This window comes from Gavialis gangeticus, unplaced genomic scaffold, assembly GCF_001723915.1.
Source record: "Gavialis gangeticus isolate Ggan-Ray unplaced genomic scaffold, GavGan_comp1, whole genome shotgun sequence".
Classification (NCBI taxonomy): domain Eukaryota; kingdom Metazoa; phylum Chordata; order Crocodylia; family Gavialidae; genus Gavialis; species Gavialis gangeticus.
In genome coordinates, this window is record NW_017729022.1 from 182,226,444 (window position 1) to 182,232,250 (window position 5,807).

Sequence of the window (5,807 nt, forward strand, 5' to 3'; positions counted from 1 at the left end):
GGGGGGTATTGGAATGTGGGGGGGGGGTGTATATGTTGGGGTGTGGCAGTGGGTATGGGGTGTAAAAAGGGAGGGAGTCTGGGGGTATACATGTAGCAGTGAGTGGGGCTCCCCCCAGAGGCAGAGGTGCAAGTGTGGAGTTTGTGGGGGCTGTGGGGTATGGTGTGGGTAGATGCAGTGTTCGTGAGGTGTGGGAGGGAAGGTGTGGTTGTGGGGTGAGCATGGGAGCCCCCCCATGTGCACCTCCCTGAACCAGTCAACACCTTCCCCCACCCTGCAACAACCCACACACCCTGCAGTGCCTCACTGACAGCAGCATGTAGCCCCAGCGTATCCCGTGCCTGCTCTGTACCACCTGGCCACAGCACATCCTGCTGCCCCTGGGTTATGCAGCGGGACTACCTTTCTAGGCAGCCCAGTGGCAGCAGCTGGCCTCAGTCCCACAGTAGCAGCAGGGACCCACACAGACATCCCCGACCAGGTGCGCCTTCTGCCTGCTCCACTCTTGCCCATCTGGACTGAACAGCAATAGCAGTGGCAGAGACAGGCAGAAACTGCTGCTCAGCTTAGGGAAAAGCAGCCCCTCCCCTTGCTGCTGCCAGGTAGTTCTCACTGCAGCTACCCAAAGCCCACACTGTGTACGGCTGCCCTGTGGCTGCTCTGCACTGTCACCACTGCCCCTCAGGGCAGCCCAGAAGTGGTGCTGACAGACACACAGGGCAGCTTGGGCTGTATTTTGCCCACCCCTGCTCTATGGAGTGCTCCCTAGAGGCCTACAGACATCTAAATAGGCCAAAGTCACAAAGGAGGGACAAGCTGGCTTTTTAAAATGGAAACTCTGAAAGGGGTCCGGAACTAAAGAAGCAGGCAATACAGAGCCAGGGACTGGAGGCCTCCTGGCAGTCAGGGAGTCCAAAAGATCTACGGTCCTAGAGAGAACTGTATTTTAGTAGACGGGCAATTGGGTGGGGAGGGGGGAAGGTGCAAACATGAGTTAGCTGAGAGTGCAAGGGTTGAGAACTGATTTTTGATTGTGGGGAAAGGAATTTGATTTGGTTTGTAGGTGGGAGAGGCAGAATTGATTTATGAAAGTCAATTGTGACTGTTGAAAGAGAACCAATTTTGACGCTAGCTGCTAGTTTTGATCTGAGTGTTTGTGGGGAGTATAATCTGATTTTGTGATAAAAAGTTGATTAATTTTTGGAGCTGGAGATTATTTTGACTGCATGGAAGAGGGAACAGCCTACAAGGAAAAAGCTAGATTTATGACTATAGGAATAAGCATCTTCCCTGTGAACAACTACAGTTATTGCCACAAGACTGATATACAAATGTAAACCCAAACCAAGAGAGCTCAGAAGAGGAACTGGCTATGCTCCTAATTAAGGGTCCACAATAAAGTTATATTGGGGAGGGGGGTTCCTCAATAACTGCACTCTTACCTTTTACAGCCACAAGCTTGCACAGAACTAAGTCTTAACAATCAAACCATTAAATGCTTATAACACTTCTTGTGGGCCCAGTCCTCAATTTCAATTCAATTCCTTCACATACTTGACAGGACTGAGTCCCACAGAAAGTTTCTCTTTGCAGTGGCCAGTAAACTCCAGTAACCTCAGCACCAAAGAGCCTGATGGAAAACAGGGACTGGAAGGCAAACTGACCAGAGAGAACTGTGGAATCTCAAAAATCTCATTTCTCTCCCATGTTCGGTGAATGCCAAATCTTAAATGCTTGCAGCATCCAGTTATGCAACTACTGCGGAAGAAAGGAGGGGAAAAAATAAAAATAAAAAACAGATGGCTAAAGAATTTTATAAGGGAACCCCCAGCACTATTTCACTTTCAAAAGGAAAGCAATTCAATATTGATATCTATATATAAATATGATGCAGGTACTATTTTCCACCATGTATTAATACACAACAGTCAGACAGCCTTTGCAAAGAAATTAAGTCTTTAGCCAGTGAAGACAGTTTGAGAGAATAAGTTTATTCCCCTTAGGCAGTTAAGAATTAAAAGAGAGATTTCATGCAGAAGATGAAGAGCACCACAGATACCATGCAAGGAACCTCATTGTGTCCAAGACAGCTATTGAATGGCACCTCCTTGTGGAGGAATACCCTGACATTTACAATTTCCCACCATAATCTTAATATTTTAAAATTAGTCAAGATGCATCTATCAGAATACTGCCCCTTACAAAGCAGCATCTGATGGGGAATGACAAATTAGGAGCCTAACAGAACAAATCCTTAAGAGTCAGGGCAATCCCAGGTGAAAATTACGTTATCACTCCACAGATAATCACCACAGAAATTCTAGTTAGGGCTCCAATTTCTTCACTACCAAATAACAAAACAAAATGGAGGCAGTCCTTGCTCCAGACACAGCATATATGGATGCCAGCAATGTCATTTGTTACACCATATGGCACCATGACTTTGCTTCTAGATGCCCTAAATGACCTCAGCTCTGTAAGAGCATTTCTACAGCAGTATTCCTCCAGCAAGACTGATCAAGCCAGACTCAGTCAAGGTTACCATATTCCTCCCTTTATAGACATTAAGCCCACCTCTACCTCAGGCAGAGCATAAATTTGTTCTGGAAAAGGAATTCAGATTTGAGTCCAGTAGCAACTGAAAGTCATTTCTGTTAAAAGCAGTTGAGTAGCCAATCTAAAATGAGACTGGTCCCTGCTATGGGAAGTGCCTACACCATAAACATTTACCACCAGAGCTTATGCTAGAGAGAGTAGTTCAGTCCCTAGCTTCATTTAGACCCTGGCCCAACTACCTCTTTTCTCCGTTAGAGGTAATCCCCTCCAGGTTAGGATTAAAGCACACTGACAGCCATGTGGGGAAACTCAGCACTGTCCCATAGTTTTTCAGAGAGCAAAGAAGAGGCAACAGGGGCCAGGGTTATCAAGCAAGGACTTTTCACAAACCTCATGATTACAGGTTTGGAAACATCACATTCTCACAGTATTGCAAGTCAGTAAGTTGTATTAAAAAACAAAAACTGTTGGGTTGGTTTGTTTTTTTTTAAAGGCCGAGATCAAAACAGGCTGCCAGATTTTCTAAAAGGGCTGAGCAGCAATAACCCTCATATGCTTTAGTGGAAACTTGTATGACACGTACAAGGTAAGAAAAAGTGGGTTTATTCAGTTAATCACCTGAAAAATACTGTATTATAACGATGTGCTGACAACTTAGACACAGCGTCATAAAACCCCCCCAATACTGAGCCTTCATTTGGAGAGGAGCCGTCTTTAGTCATTAAATGGGGACAAGCATTAAAGACTACACAGAGCTGCAAAAGTCAGTCAAGGGATTTTCAGTCTATGCTGGACAGATGCTGCCCTACCTAGACATAATCCATTTACCGAGTAAAGCAGGAACACTATAGTGTTAGTGACTTCCCACATAGACAACATAACCGCTGTTGCACTTGCTCCTCAAGTTTAGAGCTTCTCCATGTGGAAGGGGAAATACAAAATTTTTAAAAAAAATGCATCAGAGAAGGGGGAAAAAAAAAAAAAAAGATGTACTCAGGACAAAATGGAACGTATTACAACCTAGCAAGAATACATCTAGAATGTTGCACACTACAAAAGACCAATTGCTAGCCACCGATAAAGCCACTTGATAACAAGATATGTATACATCTGATGTTCTTTAAACTTTTCAAAGATGGATTTATACCATAAACAAGCAGCTTGTTTCGCTCATGTACAGTCCCTGCTCGCACGCACATTTTGCTTTGAGTGTTTATGACTGCATTGTCATTTATTTTAAGGCATGAATGGACCATTATTTGCCTACAGAAACACAGCATTGTTGGAATGCCAGTACATTAAAATAACTTGGTGTTTACTCCATTTCCTACCAACAGACACTTACAACATGGACTTGAGACAGTATGAAATGTAGCCTTGATGCCTGCTGCCATGTTATATACATTAGGCCTGTGTTCAGGAACAGACACTGTATAGAGAATTAGTTTCTCATGTTTTGTTTTCACTCGTGCCACTTTTGTTCTTTATAGCCACCCATCCGTTACACAGCTATAAGCTTAAAAAAAAAAAAAAGGACTAAGTTGTAAACAAAAATTACTTCAGAAGCAGAGAAAGCATTACTTAAAACATCTTCTAAAATATATTTTTTAATCTTCCCTGTGTTTTAAACACAGGATTTTCATTTATAGATCTCATGCTTAAGAAACATTTTTATTGTAACACTTTAAGCAAGAGGAAACACAGTAGGAGAGCCTTTAATGATTGTGACTAGTTGTGTACATTAAAAAAAGAAAATCCATCACAAATATAGTACACCAGTGTTATTTTCCCCTCGGTTGCCAAGATAACGTCCGCCTTACGCTCATGGGAAATGTGGAATCACTGCCAGCACTCCACAAGCTACTCATGTATAAAAGGGTTAGCAGGATTGGACCCAGATGCTTAAAGCTGATGTCCGTATCAGTTCTATAGGGCCTCTGAACACGGTAATTTTAGGTAGGCTGGCTGTTTGTAAAATACCCAGACTGTGTGTGTTACAAAAATAAAGTCTTTTTTTTAAGCTTTAAAGCCCAGGAAAACCACAGTGCTCAAGAAACAAGTGAATCAGAAGAAAAACAAAAGCCAAACTAACTAGTTTAGCCTCACCGCCAAGCTAAAGACAATGCAAAATGTAACAGAGAAGCAAAAATGATGAAATAAGCTTCATACAAATATTACTGGCTTGTCCTGTGCAGCAGATCAAAGTAGATTACCATAAATGGGTCTCTTCCATTTAAAAAAAATCTAGAAAAAATAAGCTAGATTTTCTAAATTATTTCATCTTTAATGATTTTTCAAAATGTTAATATTATGGGTAAGGTGGAGGCTTTTATAGAAGTGACTTAAGCTGACAGTTCCCCTTTAAGACATGGGTGACGTTATGATTCAAGTACGATTGACTGACATTTTCAACAACTCCAAGAGATAGAATTCATCTTTGTAGGAGCAATTACTTATAACCACTAGAAGTGTCCAATGGAAGTGTCAAGCTTGCCAACAAAAATAAGCCAAGACAACTAGTTTACTTCAAAATGATTTACAGAGCCCAAATCTGTGAGGTCCCAAATTCCCTTACTTCCCACTGACACTGCAGGAATGAATCCATTAAACAGAAACACACATCCTTCTGACCTACTGAAATACCACTTCAGCTTTAGCATAATGAATCTTATTACAACTCCTTCGTTGCAAGCAAGAGCAGAAGTACATTTTTAACGTGCAAAAACAAAAAGAACATACACTCTACAAGTTTACTTTGCATAAGAAAAGAGATGGCTGAGGCAGACCCATACAGTTAATTGCTTGTTGCTGTCTACCAATTCCAAATACATCCCACTGGGCTGTTGCAGCATGAAATTCTTGTCTGACTAAGCAAATAACTTCAGATAACTCCCAAGGCTCCATGTCCTGACTCTTCCTATTCAGCAGACTGAAAGGAAAAGGGAAGGGGGAGGGTAGGGGGAGAAGGGGAGGAAGAACTGTGTCTTTAGGGGAGGGGAGGGGAAAAAAAAAGAAAAGAAGAGAGTCTGCCCAGAATAGAATGATCCATTATCAGCCCTAAGAACATCAAATTGCTGCATCCCTCTGACATTACATTCAGCTGCTCAGACACAGACTCATCATCAAGACTTGCGCTGATAGCTAGAAAACTTTTTTTTTTAAATAACAGTTGCCAAAAGAAGAGGGGGAAGGAGTGTGTGTGTGGGTGGGGTGGGGTGGGGTGGGGGAAAAAACAAAAAAAAAAAAAAAAA

The 5,807-nt window shown here is 42.4% G+C and overlaps 1 protein-coding gene across 10 annotated transcripts in view; it reads right to left on the reverse strand.

Annotated features, from left to right (window-relative positions):
* EHBP1 (EH domain binding protein 1) overlaps nucleotides 1–5,807 on the reverse strand; it is a 452,470-nt gene that overhangs the window by 445,546 nt on the left and 1,117 nt on the right. The gene's annotated exons all lie outside the window — the stretch shown is intronic.